The sequence below is a fragment of the Tamandua tetradactyla genome, chromosome 22 (assembly GCF_023851605.1).
Source record: "Tamandua tetradactyla isolate mTamTet1 chromosome 22, mTamTet1.pri, whole genome shotgun sequence".
NCBI lineage: Eukaryota > Metazoa > Chordata > Mammalia > Pilosa > Myrmecophagidae > Tamandua > Tamandua tetradactyla.
In genome coordinates, this window is record NC_135348.1 from 9815824 (window position 1) to 9839485 (window position 23662).

Consider the following 23662-nt stretch of genomic DNA (forward strand, 5'->3'; position numbering starts at 1 on the left):
TTTTGTTTGTGTCATGGTTAGGGACAGGTGTCAACTTGGCCATGTTGTGGTACCTGTTCGTCTGATTGGGTAAGCACTGGCCTGTCTGTTGCAATGAGGACATTTCATAGGATTAGGTTATGATCACGTTAGCTACATCCACAGCTGATTCCATTTGTGATCAGCCAAAGGGGAGTGTCTTCTGCAATTAGTGATGCTAAATGCAATCATGGGAAGCCTTTTAAGGAGGACTCAGAGGAGATAAGTGGCATTCCTGCTTTGGCTGGCGAGCCTCTCCTGTGGAGTTCATCCAGGCCATCCATTGGAGTCATCAGCTTCGCAGCCTGCCCTGTGGATTTTGGACTCTGCGTTCCTACGGTCACGTGAGACACTTTTATAAATTTTATATTTGCAAGTGTTCCCTGTTGATTCTGTTTCTCTAGAGAACCCTAACTAATACATCTTGGTACCAGGAGTGGTTCTTAAGGAACAGAATCTTAAAAATGGGTTTTTATGAATGGTTTTCTACTCTGACTGGGCTCAGAGACTCTAAGGACTCTGATTCCCATAATCAGAATGACACTCCCAATCCATGGACTGAGTTGGCAAAGGAGATAGTCAAAATATCATCATTCGATTCTCCTAATGCTTCGCTTGTACGAAGCCAGACTCTGGGGGATAATGTTCTTGACACCTTTACAGAGTTTTGTAGAAATAAGAGTTATAGAGATGTTGGTTGGTTGTTGTTAGATACACTGTCTGCATTAAAGGGTGAAAGGGATGGGCTTAAGGCTTCAAACAAGAAGCTTAAGTGCCGTCTGAAAGATGTAGAGGTTTCTATGAGTATCCTCAAGGAAAATTTTATTTCCTGTAGCCGTAGACTTGAGATCTCTGAAAATCAGACTCAGAATCTTATTGTTAGAGTAGCAACTTTACAACGTAAACTGAAATCTCAGTCTTGCATGGTGTCTGCCGTTAAAGTGAGGGCATTGATTGGAAAGGAGTGGGACCCTGAAAAATGGGATGGTGACATATGGATTGATAATGATGTTGGGGGTGAGGTTGAAACCCTAGACCATGCTGAGCCTTCTTTAGATAACCCTGTAATAGTCTGCCCTGAGGACATAGCCGCCCCACCTTCAGCCTGCCTTGAGGAATTGGCCACCCAACCTCCTCCTGAAGGGATTAGCCCTAGAGTTATTAATCCTGTTTCACCAGATGAAACTGCAAATGAAAGCCCTGAAGCAAATGGCTTGGAAGATATTTCTAATTCTTTTCATGACCCACCCCCACCACCCCTCATTTCTTCTAGACCTATAACTAGACTAAAGTCCCAACAGGCCCCTAAAGGTGAGGTACAAAGTATCACACATGAGGAGGTACGTTATACTCCAAAAGAACTGTGTGAGTTTTCCAATTTATATAGACAGAAATCAGGGGAATATGTGTGGCAATGGATTTTAAGAGTGTGGGATAATGGTGGGAGGAATATAAGGCTGGATCAGGCTGAATTTATTGATATGGGCCCACTAAGCAGAGATTCTGCATTCAATGTTATAGCTAGAGCAGTTAGAAAAGGTGTTAACAGCTTGTTTGGGTGGTTGGTTGAAACATGGATCAAAAGGTGGCCAACATTACCTGAGGTTGAAATGCCAGAACTGCCCTGGTATAATGTAGATGAGGGGATCCAGAGGCTTAGAGAGATTGGGATGTTAGAGTGGATTTATCATGCAAAGCCTGCTCTTACACCCCAGGAATGTCCAGAGGATGCACCTTTTACCAGAACAGTGAGAAATAAGTTTGTGAGACTAGCACCATCATCCCTCAAGAGCTCTGTGGTTGCAATTCTCTGTAGGTCAGATATTACTGTAGGAACTGCTGTCACTGAGCTGGAATCCTTAAACACAATGGGGATGACAGGATCCCGAGTTGGCAGAAGCCAGGTGGCAGCACTTAATCACCAAAGACAGGGTAGACGTGGGTATTATAATAGACAACAAACTCAAAGGAGGCATCAAAATTATATGACACGCAGAGATTTGTGGCATTGGCTAGTAAATCATGGGGTGCCTAGAAATACAATGGAAGGGCAGTCTACTAAATTCTTGTTGGAGCTGTACAAACAAAAGAGTTCTAGGTCAAGGGAACAGAAGTCTAACCTGAATTACAAAAACACAGAATCACGGCCCCTTAATCAATTTCCAGACTTGAAACAGTTTACAGACCCTGAGCCCCTTGAATGAAGGGGAGGCCAGGTCCCTATGGGGAAGAAACCTGTTACACTGCCACAATTTATACTGTTGACCTTCCTCTAAGTCTTCCTCAAGGAGACCGACGGCCTTTTACCAGGGTAACTGTGCATTGGGGAAAAGGAAATGATCAGATATTTCGGGGATTATTAGACACTGGTTCAGAAGTGACATTAATTCCAGGGGACCCAAAACGTCACTCTGGACCACCAGTCAGAGTGGGGGCTTATGGAGGCCAGGTGATCAATGGAGTTTTAGCTCAGGTCCATCTCACAGTGGGTCCAGTGGGCCCCCGGACCCATCCTGTAGTTATTTCCCCAGTTCCGGAATGTATAATTGGCATAGACATACTGAGCAACTGGCAGAATCCCCACGTTGGTTCTCTAACTAGTGCAGTGAGGGCTATTATGGTGAGAAAGGCCAAGTGGAAGCCACTAGAACTGCCCCTACCAAGCAAAATAGTAAATCAAAAGCAATACCGTATTCCTGGAGGGATTGCAGAGATTACTGCCACTCTTAAGGACTTGAAAGATGCAGGGGTGGTGATTCCCACCACATCCCCATTCAACTCTCCTATTTGGCCTGTGCAGAAAACAGATGGGTCTTGGAGAATGACAGTGGATTATCGTAAACTCAACCAGGTGGTAACTCCAATTGCAGCTGCTGTTCCAGATGTAGTATCATTGCTTGAGCAAATCAATACATCCCCTGGTACCTGGTATGCAGCTATTGATCTGGCAAATGCTTTTTTCTCAATAGCTATTAGTAAGGACCACCAGAAACAGTTTGCTTTCAGCTGGCAAGGTCAGCAATATACTTTCACTGTCCTACCTCAGGGGTATATCAACTCTCCAGCCCTATGTCATAATCTTGTTCGCAGAGACCTTGATCGTTTCTGCCTCCCACAAGACATCACACTGGTCCATTATATTGATGGTATCATGTTGATTGGACCTAGTGAACAAGAAGTAGCAACTACTCTAGATTTACTGGTAAGGCATTTGCGTGTCAGAGGATGGGAGATAAATCCAACAAAAATACAGGGGCCTTCCACCTCAGTAAAATTTCTAGGTGTCCAGTGGTGTGGGGCTTGTCGAGATATCCCTTCTAAGGTGAAGGATAAATTGCTGCATCTGGCCCCTCCCCCAACCAAAAAAGAAGCACAACGCCTAGTTGGTCTTTTTGGATTTTGGCGACAACATATTCCTCATTTGGGTGTGCTACTCTGGCCCATTTATCGAGTGACCAGAAAAGCTGCTAATTTTGAGTGGGGACCTGAACAAGAGGAGGCTCTGCGACAGGTCCAGGCTGCTGTGCAAGCTGCTCTGCCACTTGGGCCATATGATCCAGCAGATCCAATGGTGCTGGAAGTGTCAGTGGCAAATAGAGATGCTGTCTGGAGCCTTTGGCAGGCCCCAGTAGGAGAATCACAACGCAGACCCTTAGGATTTTGGAGCAAAGCCTTACCATCTGCTGCAGATAACTACTCTCCTTTTGAGAAACAGCTTTTGGCCTGCTACTGGGCCTTAGTAGAGACTGAACGCTTAACCATGGGCCACCAAGTTACCATGAGACCTGAGTTGCCTATCATGAGTTGGGTGTTGTCTGACCCACCAAGCCATAAAGTTGGGCGTGCACAGCAGCACTCTATTGTAAAGTGGAAATGGTATATACGAGATAGAGCCAGAGCAGGTCCTGAAGGCACAAGTAAGTTACATGAAGAAGTGGCACAGATGCCCATGGTTTCCACTCCTGCTGCCACATTACCTTCTCTTTCCCAGACCAGAGCTATGGCCTCTTGGGGAGTTCCTTACAGTGAATTGACTGAGGAAGAGAAAACTCGGGCCTGGTTTACAGATGGTTCAGCACGATATGCAGGTACCACCCGAAAGTGGACAGCTGCAGCATTACAACCCCTTTCTGGGGTGTCTTTAAAGGACAGTGGTGAGGGGAAATCCTCCCAGTGGGCAGAACTTCGAGCAGTTCACCTGGTTGTTCATTTTGCTTGGAAGGAAAACTGGCCAGAGGTGCGTTTGTATACTGACTCATGGGCTGTTGCTAATGGTTTGGCTGGATGGTCAGGGACTTGGAAAGACCATAATTGGAAAATTGGTGACAAAGAGGTCTGGGGAAGAAGTATGTGGATAGACCTTTCTGAGTGGGCTAAAAACATGAAGATATTTGTGTCCCATGTGAATGCACACCAGAGGGTGACTTCAGTAGAGGAAGATTTTAATAATCAAGTGGATAAGATGACCCGTTCTATGGATACCAGTCAGCCTGTTTCCCCAGCAACTCCTGTTATTGCCCAATGGGCTCATGAACAAAGTGGTCATGGTGGTAGGGATGGAGGTTATGCATGGGCTCAGCAGCATGGACTTCCACTCACCAAGGCTGACCTGGCTACAGCCACTGCTGAGTGCCCAATCTGCCAGCAGCAGAGACCCACACTCAGCCCCCGATATGGCACCATTCCCCGAGGTGACCAGCCAGCTACATGGTGGCAGGTTGATTACATTGGACCACTCCCTTCATGGAAGGGGCAGCGATTTGTTCTAACTGGAATAGACACATACTCTGGATATGGGTTTGCTTTCCCTGCACGCAATGCTTCTGCCAAAACTACTATCCGTGGGCTTACAGAATGCCTTATCCATCGCCATGGTATTCCACATAGCATTGCTTCGGATCAAGGAACACACTTCACAGCAAATGAAGTGCGGGAATGGGCACATGCTCATGGAATTCTCTGGTCTTACCATGTTCCCCATCATCCAGAAGCAGCTGGATTGATAGAACGGTGGCATGGCCTTTTGAAAACTCAATTACGGTGCCAACTAGGTGGCAAAAACTTGAAAGGCTGGGGTAATGTTCTCCAGGAAGCTGTGTATGCTCTGAATCAGCGTCCACTGTATGGTGCTGTTTCTCCCATAGCCAGGATCCATGGGTCCAGGAACCAAGGGGTGGAAATGGGTGTGGTGCCACTCACTATTACTCCTAGTGATCCACTAGGAAAATTTTTGCTTCCTGTCCCTGCTACCCTGAGTTCTGCTGGTCTACAGGTTTTAGTTCCAAAATGGGGTGTGCTTTCTCCAGGAGAAACAACAGTGATACCACTGAACTGGAAGTTAAGATTGCCACCTGGCCACTTTGGGCTACTTATGCCTCTGGATCAACACACCAAGAAGGGAATTACATTATTGTCTGGGGTAATTGACCCTGACTATCAGAAGGAAGTAGGACTGCAACTACATAATGGAGGTAAAGAAGAGTTTTCTTGGAATATAGGAGATCCCCTGGGGCGTCTATTAGTACTACCATGCCCTGTGATTAAAATCAATGGAAAACTGCAACAACACAATCCAGGCAGGACCACTAATGGCTCTGAGACTTCAGGAATGAAAGTTTGGGTCACCCCACCAGGCAAAGAACCACGGCCAGCTGAAGTGCTTGCTGAGGGGAAAGGGAACATGGAATGGGTAGTGGAAGAAGGTAGTGATAAATATGAACTTCGACCACGTGATCAGTTACAGAAACGAGGACTGTAATGCTGTTTTGTTTGTGTTATACTATTTAAGTTGTAAGATATCAAGTTTAAGAATGAATGTTGTCCAAGGATTTGCACCCTATTCTGGAGAGATTTAATGTGTTTCCAGTTATATGCAGGACAGTTGAGTATTGTCAGGTAAAAGAAAAAATGTGTGCTTATTTTTGTTTTCATTTGGAAATCTAAGGTATAGGTGCCAAGTTGACAAGGGGTGGACTGTCATGGTTAGGGACAGGTGTCAACTTGGCCATGTTGTGGTACCTGTTCGTCTGATTGGGTAAGCACTGGCCTGTCTGTTGCAATGAGGACATTTCATAGGATTAGGTTATGATCACGTTAGCTACATCCACAGCTGATTCCATTTGTGATCAGCCAAAGGGGAGTGTCTTCTGCAATTAGTGATGCTAAATGCAATCATGGGAAGCCTTTTAAGGAGGACTCAGAGGAGATAAGTGGCATTCCTGCTTTGGCTGGCGAGCCTCTCCTGTGGAGTTCATCCAGGCCATCCATTGGAGTCATCAGCTTCGCAGCCTGCCCTGTGGATTTTGGACTCTGCGTTCCTACGGTCACGTGAGACACTTTTATAAATTTTATATTTGCAAGTGTTCCCTGTTGATTCTGTTTCTCTAGAGAACCCTAACTAATACAGTTTGTTTCTTTTTAAAGAGCAATTCCTAAATATAACTAATGAAATGTACCTCTGTACGTGCTTGGATTGTGTTAGTCATAACTTAATGATACAAAGTACGTTCTTGACCTATTACAGGAAGATTATTGCTTGAGTTGCTGTACCAAAAATGTGTCATATTTGCCATCTGGTGAAATAATGCTGTCTCGCCCAAGTTGAGGTTCATAAATGACTAAAACCCTGAGCAGCCCACAATTACTCAGTTGCCCAAAGGCTCACAAGTAGAATGAAACTTATCTGTGTTTCATCAGTTCCTTGGAGCCGAAGTTTGAGGTGGGGACACTGGGCAAGGATATACATTGCATTATTATTTATTTTCCTTTGTCTTTTTATTTTTATTTTTATTTTTTTGCTTGGGCAGGCACTGGAAATCGAACCTAGCTCTCTGGCATGGCAGACGAGAACTCTGCCTGTTGGGCTACCATGGCCCGACTATTTATTTTCCTTTAACGTTTGAAATACTTCATTTCTGATATCAACCAAATAGTATGGTTTGATGTCCATGCTGAATTGTCACATAGTAGTTTGGGTCTGATAACATAAATATTCAAAAAATGCAATCCCTGCCTTCAAGGAGCTTCTGTTCTAAGTTTATATTTAGAATTGTATCATGCTACACATACTTTATTTTTAAGACCCTTGATTATGTATTTTTCATATTTTAAAACCCTAGTTTAAGTGATAAAAACAGCTCGGTAATTGGAATAAAAACAGCTTGGTAGTTGTACATATTTTCCTATACATGGCCACTGTTGTTGGACCTTAATTTTGCCGATATATATGATAATAGACATGGCCCTTCAGATGTAGTTCTGAACTAATGGGACTAATTTCTGGTAATCAGTAAATTAATACTAATGGGGTAGGGTGGTTTCTCACACTGCCAAATGATTTGGGATTCCTCTGCTTTTAATATTATTTTCTTTTTTACTTACAAGAAAAGTGAAATTAAAAAAAGAAATGCACAGAGTCTTGGCATTCATTCATAAAGACACAAATTGAGGCTTAGTGGAATAAGTGAGTAATAGAAATTTGACTTATGTGAATATAAGTCATGTGATCATTTCAAAAGTTACCTTACCTCTGTCAAGGAGCTAGAAACCTAAGAGTAAACATCTGGAGCAATAGGGGAAATGAAGTGAGTGATACATTGGAAACTGTTACAGTTTACTGCTGAATTTTTTGATAGCATGGGAATTTATTAAAGGATATGATGGGAATCCTGGGTATTAAAACACCTTGAAGGGCTAATTTTAACAAGATGAGGAAAGAAATAAATAAAGAGCGAGAAGAAAAATTTGAAAGTGAGAAGACAAAAATAAAATAAAACTAGGGCCAAAAAGCCCTGCCCAGAAATATTGCCTAAGAAGGTGGATATAGCCAAGTGAACACTCAGCCTAGTATTCTTTATTTCCCTTTTTGTGCCACAAAAAAGTAAAGTAATAGTCTTCGCAGGACTTAATACAGTATCAAATCAGCTAGCAGTGTGAAATGTTTCCTTTTATAAGGTGATTTTTGTTTTGTTGCTTGAAAAATGACATTTTTTTTCCTCATTCTATAATGAGAGTCCACAGAAACTACAATCTCAGGAATCCTTTGCCATGGAAATAAAAGTAAACGATGACTCTACCGAAACACAAGTCAGAAAGTTGTTTTCAGACATGTAACATGTAGCATGAATAGGGCGACTTATTTCTCTCATTTCTGAGATTCCAAGTTTCCCACGATAGTGGTTAAATTATTTTTCTTTTCAAGATGTGCAGCCTCAAAAAATGTTACTAATGTCAACACTTCACTAAATTTCCATTAAGTAGTTTATTTTAGTCCTAGAACACTCAGCTCCCTACAGAATCCCATTCTCTAGTGAAGGCTGATTGTTTCAAAATTGAAAAGTCAACCTTATTACAGTTGAAAAATTTTGTATCAGCTCTGCCTTTTACCTGTCTCTAGAGTCTTCATGTATTTAAAATATTCCAAGACATTAGTTGAATAGATTGGTAATGAACATTCTTAAATTAGATACATGCTTATTTAGAGAGTAACATAAAAATGAGAATGATATAAATAAATATTTTACCTGTTCTCCCTGTACTCTAAATAACTATATCCTAGACAACCTTCCCTTCCCACCCCCCACGTAGGCATATACTGTCTCCGGTGCTCACTGGAGAAAATGTAGGAAAAGCAAATAGGGAGCCAAACTATCTGTTAGTTGTTTGAGATATTGTTGTAACTTAAATTGGACAACAAGGTAAGTAAAAACTTAGAAAGTCTAGAAATATACTAGAATTTTTATTGGATAATAAGCATTCTTCCATTTAGTAAGCAACTTATATTTGCCAGCCCAGTTCTGTGGGTTTGACATATATCATTACTCCTTAGAACCATTCTGATTGGGATTATAGCTCATAAGGAGTAAGAAATATATTATCTTAACAAAAAAGTCGGAAGGAACCTCTGACAAATGAATCCCAAAGTGTGCATTCATGTTCTAAAGGGCAGCCTTTTTTAAAAAAAAAAAAATATTTTTATTGATAAACCAACATACACACACAAACATTCTTAACATGCAAACATTCCATGCATGGTATGCAATCAGTGGCTCACAATATCATCACATAGTTGTGTATTCATCACCGTTATCATTTTTTAGACCATTTGCATTACTCCAGAAAAAGAAATAAAAAGAAAAGAGAAAAAATACGTACATACAATACCTCTTACCCCTCCCTCTCATTGATCACTAGTATTTCCATTTACCCAATTTATTTTAACCTTTGTTCCCCCTATTATTTGTTTATTGTTTTAATCTATAATGTTTACTCATCTGTCCATACACTAGATAAAGGGAGCGTCAGACACAAGGTTTTCACACACAGTCACATTGTAAACATTGTAACTTCATACAATCAGCTTCAAGAATCAAGGTTACTGGAACACAGCTCTACAGTTTCAGGTACTTTCCTCCAGCCTCTCCAATACACCATAAACTGAAAAGGGATATCTATATAATGTGTAAGAACAGTCTCCAGGATAGCTTCTTGACTCTGTGTGAAATCTCTCAGCCACTGACCCTTTATTTTTTCTCATTTCTCTTTTATCCCTTTTTGGTCAAGAAGGTTTTCTCAGTCCTTTGATGCTGGGTCCTAACTCATCTCAGGATTTCTGTCCCACGTTGCCAGAGAGATTTACACCCCTGGGAGTCATGTCCCACATGAGATCTGGGGAAAGACAACCACTTGCTGTGTCATCTTAGAGAGAGAGAGGCAACATCTGAGCAACAAAAGAGGTTCTCTGGGGATGAATTGTAGGCCAGATTTTAAGTAGGCTTAGCCTGTCCTTTGCAGGAATAAGTTTCCTAGGGGTGAACCCCAAGATCAGGGTCTTGGTATATTTCTTTGTTTGTCCTCACTGCCTGTGAGAGTATCAGAAATTCTCCATATTGGGAAATTGACTCTTTCCCCCTTTCTTCCCATTCCCCTAAGGGGACCCTGCAAATCCTTCTTTATTCACTGTCCAGATTTCTCTGGGATTTATCGAAGCATCACACTAACCTGGACAAACCTACAAAATCTCATGCCCTATTCAAGATTCCCTGTACTTATGGTGTTCAACTAAACTGACCATACAAGTTAAAGTAGGAAATGCATTACCCAATATATAAATCTTGCACCAAATAAAATCTCTCTCTAGTCTCACACAAGAACTTGAGGTTTTAAGATATGAACATTGTCATCCTTTAAAGGGTGGCCTTTTTAAAGTGTGGCTTGAGCTCCACAGTAGCTAAAGAAAAGGATTTTGTCTTACAGTATGGTCTATGATAACCATCCGTCTCTCACATTACCCAGTCGGCACTTTAAAAGATTTTTTGTTTTTTGGCTTTTAAGAAGGGGAATTTATTAAGTTACAAGTTTACAGTTCTAAAGCTATGAAAATGTCCAAATGCAAGACTGTTGGAATGTCCAGTCTAAGGCATCCAGGGAAAGATACCTTGCTTTGAGAAGGCTGATGACTTTCAGAGTTTCTGTTCTAGCTGGTAGGGCACATGATGAGCATGGCAGCGTCTGCTCGCTTTCTCTCCAGGCTGCTTGTTTCATGAAGCTCTCCTGGGGATATATTCCTTCTTCATCTCCATAAGTCTCTGGCTGCCTGGGCTTTCATGGCTCTCGTGGCTCTTGGAAGAGTTTTGTAAAGAGACACAGTAAGGAAATATTGGAACCTTTTCTCCAAAGGGGTCAGGATCACCCTGTTTCACTTGCCTCGATGCGATTAGTCCTTCCCTTATCTTGGATCAGCAAGTCCAGAAGGCTGGCCTTGCAACAAGACTATATTCACTTTGCCTCTCATCATTTCCCTAAATTTATGTATTGTTTCTTTTTTTCTGAAATTTCTAATAACTCTTCAAGGACTCCTATTATGTTGACTTTTCCAAGTTTGTTTCCATGAATAACTGCCTGTAGAAAATTATATTTTGTGATAAGACCACTATATAGATCTTTGAAAATAATAAATGTTTTTTTCTGGCAAATATACTATTAGGCGTGTTCTAAGAATATGCTCTGTGATAAGCAGTATACTTTTAGACGTAATCGCAAGTATCAAAGGAAATGTGATTGGGCTCTTAAACCAGAACAAAGCTGAGATTTTGAAAAATGATATTATGGATGGTCTAGTTCAGTCCTATTTTGCAGAAGAGGAACTTGAAGCCATTTTATATTGAACTTGTTTCCTTATAATATTAGTTCATCGATGAGAATTGTGGTGTTCTGCTCATCTGTTAGCATGTTACGTGGATCTTTTCTTACTGATGCCAACCTTTTGAACAATGAATTATTCTGGATGTTTTCTGATTTATAAAAAGAAGAATATTTTCATTTTGCTCTGATATGTTCTTTAAAACTCACTTTTTTATTTTCATGGACCACTGCAAAAGTTAAATTTATGTATCTAAACAGGTTTGCCTTTCAAAATGCCTTATGCTATTGCTGATTATTTAAATATTTTCATTTAAAATCAGGCCTGAAGTCAAGATAATGCTTTGATAAGCCTTGCATGAATCCTGTCCAAATTTTACTATCATGCTGCTTCTATATTTTTCTCAGCTTTAGATAATCTGTAACTAAAATACCTTGGTATTTGCAAGTATAGCAATGATATACATAGATGAAAAATGAAAGACTCTAACATAGTAAATCTTTCCAAGATATCTTGAGTAATGATAAATTGATAAAAATGGACTAATTTTTATATAAATGAGGTCATTTGATTCTCAAAACTCTGAGAGTTAATGACTGCTATCCTTGTTTTAAACAAGAGGATTGGAGAGTTGAAATCAACGTTTTCAGCAGTAGCACTATTGACATTTGGGAATTGTGTTGGTTGTGGGGACCGTCCTATGTATTTTCAGCATCATCACCCTTCCCCCACCCCCGGCTGCGACAATGAAAAATGTCTCTAGACATTGCTCAACACCCCTTGGGTGACAAAATCTCTTCCAGTTGAGAACCAGTGGTTTAAATAAATTGCCCAGGGTCATCCTGCTAGTATCAGGCAGTGGCTGTAGTTTTACATCTCAAGTCTAAATTCTTAACGACTGTTAAATACTTATGTTATTATCTGTAAGCCTTTTTTTTTCTAATCCATAATGCCTTTTTTAAAAAGCCATAGTACTTTCATGTTTCTTTTTTTTGCTTTATCTGATAATGAGAATTTTCTTGTATTCTGGGGAGGGGCCAATCTGATTCTATCCATTTGAGAGATGAGAAAACTAGACCCGCAATGTTTAAATGACGTGGCTAAGGTCACGTGAAGCGGCAGAACCAGAATTCGAGTTTCGTGTCTTTCTTATTCCAGGCCCATGTGGTCCAGTTAATATAAATTCGTCCAGTTTGGATGGTATCCGATTTTTTAACAAGGGCTTCCCTACCACAGAGAGATTATATTACTTAGTACAAAATGAATAGTATTGTTTTTTAATGAGTCCTTAGTTCCAAAATGAAGTAAATGTCCTCTTTTCTGCCTTTCCAATCCATATTAACCAAAGCCTAAACAAGTAGAAATAGGATAGAAGGGAATTTGAGTGAAAGAATACTTTTCTAAATATACCTTTTTATAGAATTTTGACTTTTAAAATATGTAAATACTTCATATATTATAAAAGTAGAATTGAATCAAATATAAAAGTATACCAGCATGATTATATATCTATGTTATATCACACAGAGAAAAAATTAATTATATCAAATAACTTTTGGGCACAGTACTCTGTACCCTCTTAAAGGATAATATTATAATGTTAAAAAGACAAAAATCCTGAACATTATTTAGCAGGTTTGTTAGTTGTGATATTGGTGTAGGAATTCTCCCTATCAATTTCAGTAAATTGTAGGATGGAGTATATAAGTAAATATAATAGTGAATAAAATACGTGATAAATAGTAGATCAAAATATGTGTTTAGCATCTTTTTTCATGGGATAGGCCTAGAAAAAGGAACATTCTGAGTGTCCAGAGCTTGCTTTCTGAATTTCATTCTCCTCAAGAGGCGTCAGGGCTTATTGGAGAAATTACTTATTCCAGCGCTGGGATAGAAAGTACAAAGGGTGACTGTTATATTTTATTGTGCCAAAAGACCAAGGAAGAGCTTCAAGGCTATTGAAAACATCTTAGAAGACACAGGGCCCTACTTACATGTATTTTTGCCAACTAAATTTTTTTTTTAATTGTGTATAGTCATATTTTTCAAATTTTTTTTTTTTGTTTTTTTAATTCTTCTATGAGCAGAGTTTTCCTTCCCCACCAGGATGCAGCTATACATACTTTCTGTATTTTCATCAGAATTGCCATTTTGTTTCTCTTAACATTCTGATATTTGGTTATTCTGAAATTATTTTTCTTGCAAATAGTCATCTGTCCTGATTTTCCAATAATCTCATTTTTCATTGAAAAAAATGGACTTTGTCATTTAATAATTATCATTAATTATTATATTCCTGTTCCACTGATTTATTATTTGCTTGTCTGCTGATATGTAGTATTTTGATTACAGAAACATCAGAAGTTCCAATATATTAGAATAGAACACTCTCCACAGTCTGCTTTTTTAATTTTCTTGTGAATTAATTATTCATTTATTCCTTCCATATAAACCTTAGAAACTAGAGACAGTGTCATGTAATCATTAAGATTATGGGCACAGAAGCTAAGACCACACGGTTCATGCCGTAACTCTTGTTATTCTTAGCTGGGTGGTTTCCTTGTGAAGTAGCATCTCTGTACTTCAGTTTCCCCATCAATGAAATAGGTATCATAATAATGGCTACATATAGGGTTGTAACTGAAGACTGAATGGACTAATATTTATAAAATATCTGGCACATAGTATGTACTACATCATGTTTGCTTTATTTTTATAGTCATTATTTGTTTTTGTCCAAATATTTTAGTAGTTAGGATTTGCCAAAAGTTATCATAAATTCATGGTTTTATATCATTTAGTAACATCTTATGCAGTTCCTCACTTAGTGTTTATACTTTGGGGATTAATTTATTACTCTGCATTTTTGCAATTATACTGTGAATGAGGCATTTTTCCCAGTTCAGTTTCCATTTTTTGTTAACGTAAAGAAAACCATCGGTGTTTGTCTAATGATCCAGTATTCAGGTACTGTACTAAATTCTCTTAGTTGTTTCAGATGGTTTATAAATACCAGCAATTTTGTGATATACTTTGCCTCTGTCTCTCTCTCTTATGCCCCACATCCACTTCTGCCAGATCTGTCTTTGAAATGTACACAAATGTGATCATTGCTTACCACTGCTCCACGTCCAAGCCCCCTCTCCCCTCACTTAAACTCTTGTCAAGCTCTTCATACTCTGAGCTTAACCCACTGTGTCTGTTCTCAGGAGAGTCTATTCTTAACTAAGGATTATCTTCCTCCTCTATTTCTATTACAATTTTTGTTTCCTCTCTTACTGAATCATCTAGAGCCTCCCCCAAATGTTGAATATTGGATGTGAGAATGGACAACCCTGTGCTTATTTTAACTTAATGCTAGTTTAGTTTTTCACTATTTAGAATAATATTTGGAATTAGTTTCTGTTCATTACTTTTTTAAGCCAGATTTTGAAAGTTTCCTGCTATGTATACTCAGTTTTTGTCTAGATAGTTGAATTCAACATATTGTTTCAACGTTTATTGATTTGATCGTATGATTTTTTCTGCTTTTAATTTTCTAAAGGATCATTCTCATAACCATACTTATGTTCATGGATTAAACCCCTTTTTGTTTTATATATCATAATATATTGGTCACAGCCTACTGCTGGCTGATATTTGATTAATTTTTGTTTGGAATGTTTGTATTTCCCTCAATTTATGAATGAATTTGGCCTTAATTTTTATGTTTGGTATTAACATTTCAGGGAATTTTTTATTCAAGGTTTATGCTAGCTTTTTATTAATGTTGGGAATATATTTGCCGTTTGTCTTTTTTAAATAATTTTTATGTAGAATTGGAAATATATGTTTCTTTAAAGTTGAGTAGTAGTCTACTGTAAAACCCAATGTCCTTGCATCTTTTTTATTGATAAATGTATGCCATTCTTTTCAGTTTCTTTTATGGTATTACTCTGTTCACTTTTCTACTTCAGTTAATTTTTAAAAAACAGTTTTAGTGAGAAATCTTCACACACGTACATTGCACACATGATGTACAATCAGTGGGTCACAATGTCATCAGATAGTTGTGTGTTCATCACCATGATCATTTTTTAGAACATTTTGCATCACTCCAGAAAAAATAATAAAAAGAAAAAAGATAAACTTGCAAATCCCATACCACTTGCCCCCACCCCTCATTGACCACTAATATTTCCATCTACCCAATTTATTTTACCCTTTGTCCCCCCCATTATTTAATTATTTAAGTTATATCTTTATACAATCATCTTCAAGAATCAAGGCTACTGGAACAGCTCAACAGTTTCAGGTACTTGGGTCCAGCCACTCCAATACACCATAAACTAAAAAGGGATATGTATATAATGCATAAAAATAACCTCCAGGATAACCTATAGACTCTGAAATATCCCAGCCACTGAGACTTTATTTTGTCTCATATCTCTCTTCACCTTTTTGGTCAAGAAGATTTTCTCAAATGGTTTTAGATATATCTCCTACAGCTTTTGTCTTCTTTAATTTGCACCTTACGTTTTTGTTTAGTCTTATTTATTTAGTCTTATTTAGCTTTGAAGGTTGAAATCATGACTTTAGTATTTGATGTATTTTTATTTAATTACAAGCTATTTAAATTAAAATTTGAAGCTATTAATTTCTCACCATGTACAACTTTAACCATTTTCCACAGGTTAGAGCCCTCACATTTTCAGAATTATTCTATGATATGAGTTTTTAATCCTCTGAACCCTACTTGTTGGTTTGACTTACACATTTCCTATATAGGTTTAGAACTCTCCAAGAAGAATTTAGAGAGCCTGATACTAAATATTATCAAATTAATCAAAACAAATATTTGCAATATTTATGTGCCCAAGTTACTAAGTCACTGATCTGTTTTATTTGTAATGGTCCTTAATGTCTCTGTAACCATTGAGCAAGACCATTTGGCCAATTTTAATAAAGACACACAAATTCTCTGCAGTTGGCCTCAGAGTAAATCAAATATAATTATAGAGGCATATTTTAAATATAGTAGGTAGCATGCCTTCTCATTTAAGAGCTTAGGTTTTGCCACTGTTCTGCCAAAGTGGAAACCTTGGCTCTACATTTAGTTACTTGTGACCTTGGCAAAATTACTGTATCCATATTTTATAATCTATAAAATGAGCACAATAACATATTACATTTTTTATGATTCTTGCTGGGTTAAGTGAGTTAATTTATATAAGCAGTGAAAACAAAGCCTGTCACAAAATCCCTTAATAATGTAACTATGTTAAGTTTATTTAAATGCAAATGAAAATATGGATAAATATCTTGGCTTTTAAGTAAGAGTCTAAAACTTCTATTTCTATGTATGCTTTGAGTTTTTATTTCTGCTAAAATAATGTGTAAGCCAATAAGCACTGTGGAATAATTATCATCTTAGTAATTTTATTACCTTTCCCAATAAGCTCAGACTCCAGTTGACGCTGAAGTTACGACGTTTTCATGTCCACATTTATTTGTTGGCAGGGTGTCGCACTACCATCAAATTTGATAATTTGTGGGGTAGATTTAACTGACAGGATTTTAATTAGTACAAACCAGAAGCAGCCAGTTTTGCAAAATTGCTTATTTTTGTTGTTGTTGTTGAAGACAACTGACATTTATGTTTACTTGTGAGTTTATTTCTTTGGAATACTCCTTACAGTTCTACTTAGGAGTAAGGTAAGAAAGCAATCCTCAAGTCCTCACAGCTTTTAGATTCTCCCATGAGAATAAAAATTTTGTCTACAACACCAGACTTGTTTGTTAAACATAAAAGAACATAAATCCTCCACGGGTCCTCAGGGCTTTGTTAGAGGAAGGGAGTGATCATTATAAACCACTTAATGCTGTGTGCACTATATCATGTTGCCGTGAGAAAGTAATGTTTGATTGGTTCATAAAATAGGTTTAGCAAATCCTTTTAAAATACTGATGTGGGCAATTGTGCATGTTGGAATTTAATACGTGAGTGTGTATTATAAGGATTATCATGTCTCCAGAACAGTCACCTGCCATGCATAGATTTTTTAATTTAAAGATGATTGTTTTTTATGATTTCACATTTATATGTCAGATGTTGCTTGGTTTCATCATCTACCTCTCACTGGACTATGTCCTACAGATACATCTTTTGTCACTGTTTCCTTTCTTCATTTTCTTCTTGATGTTTTGAGCTATGCTCAACTATATCAACAAAGCAGCTTCTGCTATTAATCCCATATTCTGCAAATGGCACTTTTTCACGCGAGAAGCACTTCAAGTTGTTAGGGAAGACAGCTGAATTTGATGTATTATTCTCTTTCTAATCATACTCTAAATTCTCAAACAAGTTGAAAGGAAATATTGAATCAAGTGGCATCAGATTTGTTTTGTGTATGTATATGTGTGTGTGTGTGTGCCATCTCGAAGATTAGGTATTAACAATGAGGCATGGGAATACTTTTCAGGTAAATCATGACTTGGTCTATTTTACATGATCTTGAATGTAACTTAAGGAAAAATGCTGTTTTTGTAAGCACAGCCATTAGGAAGGGGATTTACTGCTTTGACCAAGAGGGAATGCTAAGCCTCAGTAATTAATGATTTTCTTAGTACTTTTAAATTCCATAGACTTCATACAATTATTGGATATGGTCACAGAAATTAGTGGTAAAATAATTGGATGGATTTTAGAGTTATATTGCTCTATGATACTAGTTCGGAAAAAAAATCTTGAAATTCCTATTTTACTATGAAACAGTTATTAGTATATGTTAAATTATATTGTTTTATATGAAAAGAACATAGTACATTTTTAGATGTTCATTTTTTAATGCAAAACTAAATAGATTTTTAAGCACTATGATAAATGCATGTGACAGACCTGTATGCATATGTAAATATTTTAATTGCCAGCTGTCTAGCTGAGCCTATAGATCGTTGCGCAAATTACATTTCTCTTTAAATGGCATCAAATGCATAGAAAACCTTTTATGAGATAAGTAAAGATGGCTACACATCATCCTTCACTTATTTGCAGAACAGTGATTTTTAAATCAAGATTTAAGCTGGAGAGCACTAAATTTGACTTATTTGTTCCTTAATAAAATCTTATTTAACCGTTACAATTCAGATATCTCCAAGTGTGGTTAAAAATCATTTAAAAATATTTTTGAAAAGCTTATCCAATAAATACATAACAGTGTTGGGATTTTTTTGACAGAAATATGAAGGAATTGATGTATAGTAAAAGAGCTCTATGAGGTATTTATATCTGTGAAGTGTTTAAATTTACTACTAATATGCTTTTTTCTATTAAAAAGGTTATCATAGGTATTATTTTGAAGATGATCCCAAGGAAATTTTGACACAATGTATTCTGTCCAGCCAGTTTATTGAAAATGCCTTCATAATTGCCAAATCCAGTGGATACTCTCATTAGCAAATGATTCTTAACTTTTTACATAGTGTGTTGTGCTCCCTCTCTCTTTCTCCCTTTCCTCCCTTTTTCTCTGCCCTTCCCCCTTTATGGACGCTTTTAGGATTTTCTCTTTACTCTTGGTGTGTTCAATTTAACCAACATTTTGGTTGTGTAGACATTTTTAATTAATCTTGTGTGGCAATTATTTGGCCCTTTGATCTGATGATTCTCATTTTTTTTCAGCTTGGGGCATACCTGCCTGTATGCGTCCATGTGCTTCCTTCTTTTCCCTCTGCTCTCTCCTCCACTGTACCTGATGTTGGATGTCAACGCCCTACATTTAGCCTCCGTATCATACCCTGAATAATTGAATTGGGCTCTGCTACAAAGTATCAGCTCACTATTCTAGGTATCTCATCCACTTTTTCAGCCCAATTTTGAGATTTTATTTTTTTAAATATTCTTTTAAATATCCAAGATCTTCAAGAAAAAAAAATCCATGTCATTTTGTTTTATTTATGCAGTATTCATTTATATTCCTTTGAGATTACTAAGTATACTTATTTTTTTGCCCTATCAACTTTTATTATTGGGTAATGTAACATATATACAGACAAGCAATAAATTCCCGAGTACATTTTAAGAAGTAGTTATAGAGCAGATTTTAGAGTTTGGTTTTTCCTTTTTTCTTCTAGCTGCTCCAAGACATTGGAAATCAACAGAAATAACAATGTAATGATTCAGCAGTCGTATTCAATTGTTTAAATCCTATCTTCTCTATTATATACCTCCTTCTCTCTTTTTTTCCTTATTAATTTTACTTTTCTAAAAAATTGTGCTTGGTGCTTTTTTTCCCTTAAACTTGACATTTCTCAAATATTTGTTGCGCTCATGTCTCTGTTACTTAGTATTTGGAAATAGCTATTTCTCTGCCAGTTTCTCCTATTAACTTCTCCCCTGTCCTGACTAAGTTGGGCCTCATTTCATCTATAAGCTACTTGATGAAATGTGCCATGAGTTTGTTTCCCAAGCGGAAGGGTTTCCCACCTTCTAGGGCACTGCCCAGCTTCTCTGGACCCAGTATCCACCATACTTTGCTTGAGATTAGATGCAAAATGCCATTATTAAGTTAGACCAAATGGGAGAGAGTACAGGGGTCAAATGGTCTAGTGTCTCCCAGTGCAAATCAACCTGGTTTGTCCAGTGACCCTCCTATACTTTGCATTAAATTGTATGGCTTTGAGTTTACTAAATGCTCCTGTATATAACCATTTCCTCTTGCATGCATTTCATCTTTTTTTGGTATAGGCAGGCTCCAGGAACTGAACCCAGGTCTCTGGCCATGGCAGGCAAGAATTCTGCCACTGAGCCACCATTGCACTGTCCTTGCATGCATTTTAGATTGTGGTTTCCTCCAGTTTTATTTCTCTATAAAGTCTGCCATTTGTTTTTCAATAGCTTTTCAAAATTGTGCTCATCTTGGTCATACTTAAAAAAATTTTTCAGAGCTGCAATACTTCTTTCTTTCGTTAGACATTATCTTTATTTCATGGGATTATGGGTAAAAAATGAGATGGATATTTGTTTGTCCTGCTGTCTTGATCCCCAGAATCTTCTTATTCTACATTTTACCTATTTAATTGTCACTGATAACTTGCACATCTCTTTCTCAGCCATTTCTGTCTCCTGAGGTGCAAGTGCACAAGTCTAGCTGACTTTAGTGTGCATCCGAAATTCTGTGCCCCACAGACACCTTACACTTGACTCATAAAATTGAACCTCATCCCATTTCTCCAAAGCACCATTAAATAAAAAATAATAATTTCTCTTTTGCTTGCTTGTATTCTACTGGAAACATCATAGTCACCCAAATCAAAAACCTTGGAAATATCCTTGTTTTCTCCTTCTTAGTATCTATACTTTCTAATCTCTGTCCTTACATTTCTACTGCCACTCCAGTGATCTCCCTGGTTCTCTTTTTTTTTTCATTGTTACTAGAGTAATCTTTTAAAAAATAAATTGAATCATATACTTCCTTCATCTAAAACCTCCGAGACTGCCTTGTAGTTTTTCAGGAGTGGCAAATCCAGGTGTCTACAGAAGCAAGAAATGTAAATAAATGAAGAGATTTGCGTATTTTAAACAAAAAGGTGGATTTTTAAAAACTAGAAGGAGCAGGTACCAGCTAAAGAAAGCCATTTGCGCTCACCCTTAGGTCTACTTGCTCTGAAGCAGTGAAAGCCATATGTTCATTTGTCCATTCACTACATGTTGATGTACTGTTTATTACATGACAGGCACTGCCCTAGGTTCTTGGGATAAGGCAGTAAATAAAAGAGAGGTACTTCCTGTTGTGGAGCTGACAGCAGTTCTGAAGGCGTGCTCATGGAGTCACACAAAAGCTAATAATAGTTAGTATTACCAGATGTTAATTTTTTTAAAAAGCCAGAAATCGAGGTTTTCCTGTGAAATTCCATTTTTTAAAATGTTGACTTAGAAATTTTCGAGGAACTTGAGGCCTGTTAAAATGGTGCTTACTTGTTTGCAGTGTTGGCTGAAAAAGAATATTCTAGTATATTACTCTGTTATATGGTTTTCTCACCTATGCCTATTTGCCCAGCTTGATCTCTATCTATTTCTTTATTTTCCATCCTCTATTCACAGTTGAACATGCCTGGCCTCTTCCTTCTTCTGTTACATCTCAGGTATTGTACTTCTCGCTAGCATGCATTTCCAGTTCCCTCCCTTTTCACCCCTGATCAATCAGTGCTCATTGACAGCCCAAATGTCAAATCCTTTGTAAACTGACCCTAATCTCGCATATAGAATTACCCTTACTCTGCCAGTGTTCCACAGTGTTTCCTACTCTCTCTCATTAGAGTGCTTACCAGTGTGCCTTATGGACCCTGAGCCCAAAACAGCTATAGTTTCATCTTTGGATCCTGAGAACCTAGCATAGCACTTTGCATGAGGTCATTGCTTAATAAATACTTGTAGAATGATTGACCAAGTCTGAATTCTGGCTCTTTTCAAACCAGCAGTGGTAGTAACCCACATCAGATAGTTTTACCTACCAAGCGCAGAACAAACAGATACTGTATGAATAGAAGCTTTGTATAACATGTCGACCATCTTGATAGGAAACTACCCTTTGTTAAAAAGTGTAATTATCAACTGTGTTATCATTTCATCTTAAGTAACTGCTTTTGTCTGTTCTACACAACTCCTCCTGCCCCCTCCCTCCCCACCCCCATTACCACCCCACACATACACCAAAACTCTTGAAATGATTATACCGGTTGACTTATGAATTTGTAATTTATAACCCTGGACTCGTCATACGATATGGCAAAAAGAAAATTCTCTCCCCTTTGTGTGTGGCCTTTCTTATTTATTGGTTACAAACTCTCAAGGTTATGTTAAAAGGTAGGTGTGGAGGGTGGGTGCAGGGGATGGAGAGTAAAGATGAAAACAAACTTTATTGAGTTCCAACAGTGATTTAAGGGCTATCTTGTGCTTTCCAACTTTCTTTGCTAAAAGCATACTTGTGTGGTAGGTAGCATTATCCTCAGATGACAGACGACAAAAACGAGGCTGAAGCAGGTTAAGGTTCAGGAATAAAGATGGTTCTAGATAGTTCCTTAGAGGAAGATTTGTGAGTGAAATCAGTTTGCTATATACTTCGTCTTTTTCCAACAGTTCTTTTCTATGAATTCAGTGATGCACGAAGCATATTAATTTGATGTTTTTGCTATCTGCTGAATGTAGTCTTTTTGTTTTTAATCTAAAAGTGGATATCACCAGTTTCAGACTTCCCGTTTTAAAAAAAGTTATTTTATTTAATTAATTTTGTTTTGTATTCTGTGTGGTGTGGGTCACATTTCATTCCTTTTCCATGTGAATATCCCATTACTGTAGCACCATTTGCTGATTTTTTTTTTTAGTAGTGCATAGTTGGAAATTGAAACTGTGCCATATGGCAGGTGAGGATTCTGCCACTAAAATACCCATGCCTCTCCCCAGACTTCCCTTTTATAACAGAAGTTTCGCAATGTTCTTTAGTATTCTGAAATGCAGTTTATAGAAATCATCAACAGCATACATGCACAATTGTTTAAAAATAAATGTAATGACCTACATCTTTGTTTTAGTTTGCTAATGCTGCCAGAATGCAATATAGCAGAAATGCGTTGGCTGTTATAAAGGAAATTGATTAAATTACAAGTTTACAATTCAAAGCCTATGAAAATGTCCAAACTAAGGCATCCAGGTACTTTGACTCAATAAAGGCTGATGGTGTCCGGAACACCTCTGTCAGCTGGCAAGGCATGTGGCTGGTATCTTCTGGTCCTTTGGCTTCTGGTTTCTTATGCCTTCCTCAGGGGCATTTTCTTTCTGCATCTCCACAGGTCTTTTTTTTCTTTTGGCTCTGAGTTCTTTACTTCTCTGTGAGCTCTCTTAAAGACAACAGTAAATTAATTAAGACCCACCTCGCACAGGTGGAGTCACATTTCCATCTAATCAAAAAGCCTAACCCACAATTGGGTGTGTCACATTGCCATGGAAACAATTCAATCCAAAGGTCACACCCACAACTGGTGTGTCACATCTCCATGGAAATAATCCAGTCAGACCTAAACAATAGGTCTGCCCATGCAAAATTGCATTAGGACAAAGAACATGGCTTTTCTGGGGTATATAACATCTTCAAACCAGCACAATTTTATATAAAAGAAAAATAATAGCAAAGCTATTTATTTTAAATTAATGTGTTTCAGCACGTAAATGTTCTTGTGCAGTTACACTAGAAAAATTGAAGGAAGTAATCAGATGTTTCCATCTTTTAGGTCAATTCACAGTGAATGTGATGCTATATATCTAAGCTGATATACACATATTCAATATCTTTAATTGTGGTACAAATTCCATAAGGAGTATTACTATTAGTGTTGGTTTTTTTCCACAATGGTGAGTGATTCTCGGTAAAGTTACAAAGTATAGATTTCTCCCAGTCTATTTGTTAGTTTACTTTCTGGAAAATTTTCGTTAAACTAATTTTAACGAAATTTAAATAAATTCGTATTTATATG

General features: G+C 37.7%; 1 protein-coding gene across 3 annotated transcripts in view; it reads left to right on the forward strand.

Moving 5' to 3' along the window:
* PDGFC (platelet derived growth factor C) overlaps positions 1–23662 on the forward strand; it is a 265873-nt gene that overhangs the window by 172782 nt on the left and 69429 nt on the right. The window lies entirely within an intron of this gene.